The sequence below is a fragment of the Penaeus monodon genome, chromosome 35 (genome assembly GCF_015228065.2).
Source record: "Penaeus monodon isolate SGIC_2016 chromosome 35, NSTDA_Pmon_1, whole genome shotgun sequence".
NCBI lineage: Eukaryota > Metazoa > Arthropoda > Malacostraca > Decapoda > Penaeidae > Penaeus > Penaeus monodon.
In genome coordinates this window covers 3,387,774-3,399,365 of record NC_051420.1, presented here as the reverse complement: position 1 = coordinate 3,399,365, position 11,592 = coordinate 3,387,774, and the positions used below count along the sequence as shown (strand labels likewise).

Sequence of the window (11,592 nt, the reverse complement as noted above, 5' to 3'; positions counted from 1 at the left end):
GGGGGGTGGTGGTGGGGGGGGAAGGGTGGGGTGGGGTTGGGGGGTGGGGTTGTTTGCTTGTTGAGTTTGGAAGTTTGGTTGCCCGGGCCTTTCCTTAGGGCCCCGGGCCCGGTCAGTTTTTATGGCTGTCTCATTTTTTGGGTCGGGCACTCGGTGTTTCCCGTGGGCGGTGGGATTGCCAGCAGGCGTCCTGTAGCCGTGGTGAAGCATCTCGCATAAATTTTTCCCAGCACGACGGCTGTGTTCTTGGGGGGTTTGTCTTGGGAATTGCGTGTGCACGCAATTCCCCAAGTAGTGTCCAGTGTGGGTTCGGCTCCCCGCAATGCATGCAACCCCTCTCTTCACTTTTTTGGTTTGTATAATCTGCCAGCACAGTGGAAACCTGGCGTTCGTGAGAATAAATTGGGTACCTCTTTTGTTTATTTCAGAGAGTGCCAGTGGTTCATACCCTTGGCATTGAGTACCAGCTGGCGAGGGGGAATATCTCGTTCCCCCTTGTAAACTCGGGGGAAGGGGTTTGGCCGCCCCCGACACTTCCCCCTGAGAAAATTTCGGCTCGATGTTTTTCGGGGGATTTGGGGCATCCCCCGGCCGTTTTGGGCAAAATTTCACAAGCTCATTGCCTCTGACCCTATATGGGGGGGAAACCCCTTTTTAGATAATTTTCTACCCGAGCAAGCACCCCTTTGTGCTATGTGCGGATGGTTGTCAGGGGGTAGATGTTTCAGGGGGAGCGCGTAAAGACAGTCGACGGCTCCTTTGGAGTCTGGTGTAGGGGTGGTGGGGGTTTTGATTTACCCTAAATACAAAGGGACACGACAGTCTAAATGGCCGGGGGTTCCCAAACATCTATATTGATGCACTCTTTTTTTTCCCTTTCCCTTTTCGGGGGGACCGCTTTTTTTTAAATCACGAAAACTTTTACACACACACAACACAACACACACACACCCCACACACACACACACTCACACACACCACAACACAACAACCACACACATTTGCACACACACACACACACCACTAGTACATAGCAACCTCGAACAGTCCCATTTCAATGTGTTTCTACTTCCCCAACTCACTGCGTCATTAAAAATTGGTAATAAACCGTGGATTGAGTGAACGAGCGACGGGTTTTTCAGATTATGCACCATCAGGTCTTCCTTTGACCTATATATAGGATAAAGTTAAAAATTTTAGTAGCACGGATCCAATAGTGGCTTACCCCTTCGCCCCCTTCTCTCTCTTTCTAACGTAAAAATAGAAATAATCGTCGTAAAACCCGCAGGACAATGCGTAGTCCATAGAGTTTTAATACCTAATTCATTTTTCAGGTTAAGTTTTTGTCTATGAAATTAGGATCTTTATATTTCCCTTTTTCCCTTTCTGAATCAGATTTTTTTTAAATGTGTCAAGGGATAATTTTTCCCTTACCGCATTTTATTCTCTAATGTCCCTGTAGGGCCCTTATTTTCCTTATTGAAATCGAAGTCCAGCATTATTCAAAATTGAAGTGAAGAAACACAGAATCATAAGGCTGAAACTAGACCTGCATACTCCAATTGAAAATTTGCTCTGATTTTCATTCGCCAATTTTTTTTATTATTCATTTTTAAGAATGCGTTTTTTTTATGTAAGGCTCCAAAGACCTAGGGCTTCAGATAGTGAATATGTTTCCTATCATTTGTTAACTTCTCTCTCACACACACAAATGATGTAATTTTAGTGCGCCAGTAACTTTTTTATAAGCTGCATGGAGAAACATTTCCCTTGATCACACTCTCAAAAATTTAAAATCCCACACCAAAATTATATATGTATGTATAATGATTGTGTGTATTATTTTTAATAAAAATTTAGCTTACAAGCAAAATTCAAAGGTGAGTAAAAATAAGCATAGTAAAAGGGTTTTAGTGTAGATGTGGAGGGTTGTTTGGCAGACCCCGGGAAAAAAAAAAGTTGAAAAATACTAATAATAATAAGAAAATAGTTTAATGATAAACAATAGAAAACAAAAGTACAGTCAAAATTTTTTATTTTTAAAGCAACTTTGGTTAAATTGGTGGTTCTGACAACGTTTTTGAAGAGTGGGTGGGGGCAAATGCCCATGGGGAGTTTTTGTGGATGGAAAAAACAGAGCCCAAAAAACCCCGCACACAAAAAAACAAAAATCACAAACAAAACACCAAAAAAAAAACAACAAACAAACACACACAAAAAACAAACAAAAAAACACCAAAACACATAACACATCACTTTTAAGTAATAGTTTCAAGAATTTGCCCTATTTAAAATTCCCTTTTACCACCATATTAATATATATAAAATAAACATTGTTTCCGTGTAAGGGAAAACGCCGTGGGTTGCCTCGTTGCCCGACCCGGTGCGGAGAAACCCGACTGCTCCCCCATGGGGGGGAGTCGAGCTGAGGTCGACCGGCCCTCGACCCCTCCCAATGAGGCGAAACCGCCTTCCCTTTCCGGGGGCGACTCCCCGGAACGCCGAGGCAACTTTTGCTCATGACAAAACCACGACTCATTTCTCTGGGAATTTAGCTCTCCTGGAAAAGCCTATACCCGTTCCTCGCTTTTCGTTTTATTTTAAATTTTTGCGTCCTGGCTTTAAATAAATATAATTTTCTTATTTTCACAGCTGTACCGGGGTTATAGTGTATTAGGGATTTGCCTTTATGGTGTATTTATTTACTGTTTTATGACACCTAGATGGTTTTTTATAAAAGGTATCGTTAATTCATATCCCTACAATCCCACATTTACAACTTAAAACTTACAAGATCCCCAAGGAAACTAGATTTCCCTTGCAAAGGAATCCCAGGTCCCTTCTATCCAGCGCTTCCCATCCTCAGAAGGCCCCGACCCCGGGATCGAACCCGGGGGCCCTTTTGATTTCAGGTTAACGCTCCCCAATCCAGAAATTTTTGCTTTTTTTTTTATTTGGAAATTTTATGCTCTCAGTGGGATAACTTTTTTTTTAAAAACGACTATTTCACAATAATCTACATTCTTTTTTCCCGGGTAAGTGGTCCAAAAAGAAATTTTAGAAACAAAATAGTTTTGGGTTTCACATGTCAATTTTTTTGGTTTTTCTTTTACAAATTTTTAAGTACCCTTTAAACATACGACCCGCCCTTATTAATCTTAAATTTTTTCAGCAAAAGGGTTTTAAAAAATTTCCCCTTAACTTTTCAAGGAACAAATCCGAAGACCGTGTTTTTTTAATTTATTTATAATTTCTTTTTTCATCTAGAAATTTTTGTACTTCCTTTAAATTTGTGAGATTTCTTCACGTTCTACGTTGGAGCTTTGAACTTGATTAGGGCACACTCCTTTCACCCTTCATGATAAGAGATTTGTTGCCCGGGGGGAGCATCCTGAACCAGTTCTATTTATTCCTGTGTTTTTTTTTTTTTTTTAACAGTATCAATTTTTGTAGTAATGAGTTGGGGGGTTACCTGTCACGACCAGCTTTCTAAATTTACCCCCGTCTAAACGTCATTCTCTCTAACAGAAAATTTAAGTCATTTCAGCCATTTTTAAAGCTACAATTATTTCGAAAATGAATACTTTTCCCCAGAACTGCCCCCAGAAAAACTTTCCCTTGGGGTTCCTATTCTAGAGATCTGAATCGCCACCAATCTCCATTTAGACACTTTTAGAAAACCTAAGGCCTAATAGCTCATTTGGGAGGCGTTAGACGAAGATCAAAGGCCCCCGGTTCACCCCGGGCTGGGCATTTTAAAAACCATAGCGGCGCAGGCCCCGGGTGGTCTTCTGTATCTGTGGGGTTCGTTTCCGGGACTCTGGGGCCCGGGCCGATGAAAAATTTTGGGTTTTGGGTTTGGGTTTTGTCTCAGGTTTGGGCAACGTTCACGTCGTTTTGGGTCTTGTTTTTTTTTCCAATTAGTTATATATAAGTGTTGTGTCGTGTTTATATATTTATATTGTCCCACACATATATATTATATATATACACAAAATTTGTTATAATATTGTGTGTAGGCCCAATAAAAATTAAATATCTATCTATCATTATTATCATCATCTATTACATCTATCTATCTATCTATCTATCTTAAAATTTTGCCGAAAGCAAAACCCAAAATTACATGTCATGTTGAGAAAAAAGCCTTTGAAATTTCCCTTCTTTAATTAAAATTCAAAAAATAAAATTCACGAAAATGTTTTCTTTAATTAAAAGTACGTTGCTTTTAATATAACCTTTTTAAAACTTTTTTATGAAACGGCTATTTTCAAATAAAAAAAAATACGATGCTTTCAAAACAAACAGCTCAAAAATTTATTTTTGTTGACGAAAAATTATAGTACTTTTATTTCTGTATATAATAAAATTATACATACATACATCATACACACACAACAAACACACAACACACACACCCCCAACACATATTATTTATATTATATTATATATATATAAAATATACACACACACAGAACAAATATATTTCTTTTACCTTTGCTGGGCCTCTTTTTTGTACATCTGGAAAACCTTTCTGTGTAAACAGCGAAATAGTATTTTACGAATTGGGGCGGAAACCAATGAAGATTATTTATTAATTAATTTATTTAAACTACGTCAGTCCTTTGATCATTCTTAAAAAAGTGATAACAAAGTTAGAATCAGTTACCCTGATTTTGTAGTGGATATTTTTCAATGCGTTTTCCCAAATTTTTTTTGTTTACGAAATGGAAACACACAACTCGCGCGCAAAACACACACACACACCACCCTTGCACATACACCACACCCAAACACCCTTGCCATAACCCAAGCACTCGCACACACATAAACACACACCACACTGCTCGAAAAATTATATTGAACATCGGCACACGCACGCCCCCACTTCACTCATTTTTCCACATAAAGAATTAAGAGTAATTTCCCCTTTGAGCTCTAAAAACCATTGTAAAAAACGGGGTGAAGATCACTTCCCCAAGACTGCCCCGAAAACCATTCCCTTTGGGGGTTTTCCTATTTATTCTTTGAATTCCACGATCTTCAATAGATACATCTAAAAAATCAAAGGGCCCTAGATAGCTGGGGGGGGAGAGCGTTAGACTGAAGATCTAAAGGCCCCCGGTTCGATCCCGGGTCTGGGCATTTAAACCACAGCGGACGCAGGCCCCATATTCTAGGATTCTGTGGCCCTCGCCACTTAAGGAGAATTTAGTTTTAAATTTGTTTTGTTCAGAATTGCAACGTATACGTCGTGTTTTTTTTCTCTCTGTTTAAATTTAAAATATTTATATTTATATTTTTTTTTTTTTTTTTTTTTTTTTTTTTTTTTGCGTGCAAAAGGCTGTTGAAAACACCCCTTCATTGCACTGCAGGACATGGGCCTTCTCAATTCTACTATGAGGTTTTTGCGTGCACCTTTCCCTGCTGGATCCCCTTTTCCTAACCAAACGGGGTTTTTTTAAAAGGGCGGTGATTCCCCTCGCACCTGCGATTGATTCCCAAGGGCGATATCCCTTTTTTCCGGGGCCGAGCCAGCAGTCAAATTGCAGGCTTTTTTACACTGAGCGGCAGGGAAATTATGGGGCCACGAGGGTCGGAGCCCGGGGCTCAAAACCCAGGCCATCGCAGCATCATACAATATAATATATATAATATATATTATATTAAATATCCAGGGGCGAAAAAAGGGGCCCAATGTCTTATAATCAATGTTAAAAAGAAGACCTTTGAAATTTGACCGAATTGATATTAATCTAATAAAAATCCATGAAATATTATTTTTTTTGAACCCAATCAAACTTTCTTTGCGTTAAATTATCCTTTTTCAATATGTTGTACAAAGAAATAACGAATATTTTTCAAACGAAAATGATTTTTTGCCCCCATTAATTTATAAAAAATTTTTAAAGACATTTATTTTGTTGATGTTAAGATCATGTCTCCTCATTCGATTTTACCCTTTTATGGCTAAAAAAAGAAAAAAATAGTTTCTTTGAAAAAAACTTTCAATCAATTTTTTATTTTTTCTGTAAAAATGTTACCTTATAAAAATATATAGCATCGTTTATTATTTATATATGGTCAACAATATATTGTATAATCCTTTTATATAATATATGTGTGTAGGCCCCCTATATTAAAATATATATATTAAATAATATTATATAATTTTATATATATTAACAATAATATTATATATATAATATATATACATTATAATATATATTATATATATATATATATTAAAGGTCGAGAGCAGAAAGGGGCCAAAGTCCTTTAGCAAAGAAAAGAGAAAAAGCCTTTTAAAAACTTTCTCCATTAAATTTAAATTCATCCAATAATAATTCAAAATATAGTTTTTTATTCTTGACCCAATTAAAATGAGTTTCCTTAAATAATGTTTTTAAAGACATTTTTTTATATAATGAGTATTTTTCATAATATATATTTTTTTTTTTTACTGTAGGCTTTGAAAACAAACAGTTCAAAGATGTATTTTTTTTTTTCTGATAAATTTAGTACATTTTTTCTGTATTAATATGAACAGCCCCGGAAATTATTTCATTTCACTTTCTGGGCCCCCTTTTTTTAATCTGGCAACTATTTCTATTTAAAAAGCGTAAATGTATTTTTTGAATTGAGCGAAAAACCCAAAAAATGTATTTTTTAATCATTTTTAATACGTAAGACTTTTATCATTCATTTTTTTTCAAAAAAGTGAAACAAATATATAGTTTATTATCGCTGACTTTGAAGGTAATATTTTTCATAGCTTTCCCCGGAAGTTTGTTTATCGAAATGGAACACACACACAACAACAAACACACACACCTCGCGCGCAGACACACCACACCTCGCGCGCTGCACACACACCACACCCTTGACATACAGCACACGCACTCGCACCAGACAGCACACAACCACACCCCACCCTTGCAATACACGCCACGCACTCCCAAAACACACACACAAACACCGCTCGAAAAAACACACACACACACACCCATTACAAAGCGATACCCCGCGCCAGACATTCCCATTTTTTCTCTGCCCAAAAGAATGGAGTAATTTCACCCTTTGTGCTGCTGAAACCATTTTAGAAAAAGAAGTGAAAATCTCCTCCGCCAAAAACCCCCGAGAACCCTTCCTTGGGCTTCCTATTTCTTCGTCGAATCTCCACGATTTTTAATCGACTATTTGAAAAAACTACGGCCTAATAGCCAGTTGGGAGAGGTTTTACTGAAGATCTAAAGGGCCCCGGGCGATCCCCCGGGTTGGAAATTTTGAACCCACAGCGGACGCAGGACCCGGGGGGACTTTGTCTCGATTCCGGGGCTTTTGTGAGAATTTCCGTTACTTAAAGGAGAATTTTAGATTTGGATTGGTTTTGTCTCAGGTTTCAACGGTACACGTCCTTTTTTTTTCTCTCGTTATAATACAATATGATATTATTTAAACGCCATTCATTCCCCTCGGAAATAGGCCCCCTTTTAATTATTTCTGAGGGTTATTGGCGTGGCATCTTCCTATTAGAGCCTTTTTAAACCCAAACCCCGTTTGTGAAAAGGGATTCCCCTACGACACCTGCGATTTTCTTCTCAAGGGATATGTGTTTTCTCGGGCTCGAGCCGAAAATCAAACGCAGGGATTTTTATGACTGCCCTGGCGGGGAATTTACCGGTCAACCACTGGACCATCGCGGCACATACACATATGTATAACATATATTTAAAAATATATATATATATATTATAATATTAATATATATATATATAATATATAATATATTATATATATAATATTATTATATATATATTATAAAATAATTTCATATACACACACACATACATACACACATTCAGGGCCGAAACAAAAGGGCAATGTCTTATACATCAGTGTTAAGAAAAAGACCTTTGAACTTTGAGCCGTTAATTGATATTGATCTAATAATAATCCATGAAATATAATTTTTTTTGTGACCAATCAAACTGCGTTGCATTAATATTATCCTTTTACAGACATGTTTGTACATAACAAAAATAGCGCTATATTTTTCACATCGAAAAATGTATTGCTGATTAATTGATAAATCATAAGATATTTATTTCTGCTGATGCTAAAGCCATGTCTCCTCATTCGATTTCTACCATTTTATGGCCTAAAAATGTAAAATAGTAAAGTTTCTTTGAAAACAACTCTGTATCACTTTCACATCAAATTTTTATTCTTCTTTGTAAAATCTGTTACCTGTAAACTGAAACTGGTATGACTTTCAGGAAAATGTAGAATAGTGAAAGCGGCCAAAAAGCAGCCATATGTGGCAGTCAGCCACGCATTGAGATTTTCACTGAGTTGGATTTCAGTGATGCTCGTGTGACGTCCGTAATGCAGTGATGACACTAGCCTTTATAACACTTATAGAAATAAAAATATTCTTTTCAGTGGTAGGCTTGTCTCAAAATTGGCCCTTCTAGCTGCCGGCCCTAGATATGTATATATGTGTTTAGGGCCGAAAGCTATAAAGGTAACACACACACACACACACACACACACACTTACACACACACACACTTACACGTTTATGTGTATGTGCATACAGTATATATTGCATAATATATATGTATATATATAGACATGTATATGTACACACTTGTATTTGTATACACACAGACAGACAGACACACACACGCATATATAATATATATATATAATATATATATATATATATATATATATATATATATATATATATATATATATATGATCATATGACACTAGCAACCGTATCTGGCTCATTCGCCTCCTTCCTCAGAGATAATAATCTACAGGTTAGAGGCATAGAATGTCCCGATTGAGCGCGTCGGCAGGCGCGAGTGAGCCGTCACAGGAAACATGTCCCTCCTGTTCCTCCTTAGATCTGAGCTGCCCCGACCTGCTAAGGGAAAATCGCTTTCGGTTCTACCCGACCCGGTGACGGAGAATACGCGTCAGAGTCTAGCTGAGGCCGACCTGGCCCTCGACCAATCCGGAGCAGAACGAAACCCGGCTCTCCTTCCCTAGGGTGACTCCCTGGCACCGCCGAGGTCAACTTCAGCTCATGACAAACCACGACTCATTACTCTGGAATTCTAGCTCTGCTGGAACGCCTATACCTTGCTTCCTCGCTGCTTATTGATATTTATATTCTGTAGCGACCTGACTTTGTATATGAATATATTCTTTACTTTGATATATTTGACTCATCGTTGTACTTATACTTCATAGTGCATATATATCTTTAACGTTAAAATATATCCGAGGTCCCTTCATATCCAGCGCTTCCGATCCCATTAAAAGTGCCTAGACCCGGGATCGAACCGGGGACCTTTAGATCTTCAGTCTAACGCTCTCCCAACTGAGCTATCTAGGCGATTTTTAGAGAATTCCTTTTTTGTTTTTATGATCGTCAGTTTTTCTTGTATGAGTATGCAATGCATATACGCATATATACATTCGTTCTAATTTCTGATGCATATATATATTTTATATATTATTATACATAGATTTAATATATACTTATAGATATAAAGCAATAGATAATATATGATTACAATAGGATCGCATTTTAAAATTATATGAATGTTGCTCTGAGAGATATAATAAAGAAACACATAAGCATACATTCGTATATGATGTATAATAAGCAAGTATAAGGGTAGATTATAAGTGGATTGGTAGTTCTAGCAAATCCGAATATAAAAGCTTAGAACTATGCTAATACTATAATGATAATGGTTAATGGAACTAATAACACAAAGTAACAAAATACAGCTAAAATATTTCATATTAAGCAACTTGATTACGAAATGTGTTTTGACAAACCACTTATTGAGTTCTGTGGTGAGAAATGCTCATGAGAGCTTGTGGTGGAAAACAGACACATAAACAAACACAATACACACATAAATACAAACACACACAATACAATCAGTCACAAGATCAGTGATCTGCCTTATTGATATCCAATCACTTACCACTATATAGGTAAACTAGCATTGTATTCCCGTGTGAGTTCGTTGATCGTGAAGATCGAATCCAATAAGATCTGTTGCAAAGAAGAGTACTTGAAGATGAATGTTTATTCTTCCGCAAAATTGTCGCTTGATTCATAATCCATTTTTTTTAATATTACATTCACACTGGGTTTTTTTTGTTTTTTTTTTTTTTTTTTTTAATAATAGCAATTAATTGACAAGTAATCTTTATAGGTCTTTTTCTTGGGGAAAATGGTGTCAGAACGCGATATTTTTAGAAACCAAATAGTTCGATTTCATTTTGTCGCATTTTGTATTCATCCTTTTTTTTTTTTTTTTTTTCTTTCTTTTTTATCTGATCGGATTTAAAATTCCTCCAAATATTGCAAAGAACAAATTCGAACACCATTTCTGTTCGTTTGTTGTTTTCAACCGTCATCATGCTTTCCTAGACTGAATATGGCCAGGAAGTTCCTGGCCATATTCAGTCGAACCCTCGACACTTTTGTTGGCTTCAATAAACAAGTTTTTTTTACTGTATTGGCCAGACTTGTGTTCGCCCTTAACAGACACCAAGACTTCCATTTGCAATGAGGTATGAGGATTGGGTGGGATTTTTAGAGGAATGTAATAGAGTTGAAACCGACGTAGCAGGCAGTCATGGAAAATGAAAGCCGTGTGTTTTTTTATTCTTATCATTGTCATCCTAGTAATTTTGTACATTCCTTTAGTATCTGTTCGATTTCTTTAGCGTTCTACGTTGTGAGTCTTTGAACGTTTGACTTACTGACACACTCCTTACACACCTTAATGATAAGAGATTTGTTGCCAGGGCGGGAGCACATCCTGTGGCTTAATTCTATTTATTCCTCTGACGATTTTTTATGATAATCAGGATCTGTTTATGTAGTTGGGATGTTCACCTAATTACAGAGCAGCATTTAATTTATTTACCTCCTGTCTAAGTTGTTTATGCACTTTTCCTACTGTTCTTGGGCTATTCCAATTCCCTGCCATTTACGCACACACGCACACACACGCACGCACGCACACACACCACACACACACACTCATTCTCTCTTATAGAGAATTATAGTATTTTCTGCTATTCAGATTGCTTCCTATTTCATTCGTCTGAATCTCCACCGATCTTCAATTAGACACAAGTAAGAATTTCTAAGGCCTAGATAGCTCAGTTGGGAGAGCGTTAGACTGAAGATCTAAAGGTCCCCGGTTCGATCCCGGGTCTGGGCACTTCTGACCCACAGCGGACGCAGGACCCGGGTGGACTTCTGTCACCAGTGGGGGATCGATCCCTTCTGTGGCCCTGGCTACGAGTGAGAGAATTTCAGTTTTAGGATTGGTGTTGTCTCACGAATGCAACGGTATCACTTCGTGTTGTCTTGTTATTGTTCCTCAATTAGTTACATATGTGTGTCTGTGTTTATATATTTATATATGGTCACACACACATATATCTGTATATATACACATATATGTATATATGTATGTATAGGTCATATATATATATATATATATATATATATATATATATATATATATATATATATATATA

At 37.1% G+C, this 11,592-nt stretch overlaps 2 non-coding genes across 2 annotated transcripts; one reads left to right on the top strand and one right to left on the bottom strand.

Moving 5' to 3' along the window:
* Positions 1–9,339: 9,339 nt before the first annotated feature.
* On the bottom strand, positions 9,340–9,412 carry Trnaf-gaa. Its single transcript has one exon. It is a non-coding gene; the product is annotated as a tRNA-Phe (tRNA).
* A 1,785-nt stretch (positions 9,413–11,197) lies between these two features.
* On the top strand, positions 11,198–11,270 carry Trnaf-gaa. The gene has a single exon. It is a non-coding gene; the product is annotated as a tRNA-Phe (tRNA).
* The last annotated feature ends 322 nt before the right edge of the window (positions 11,271–11,592 follow it).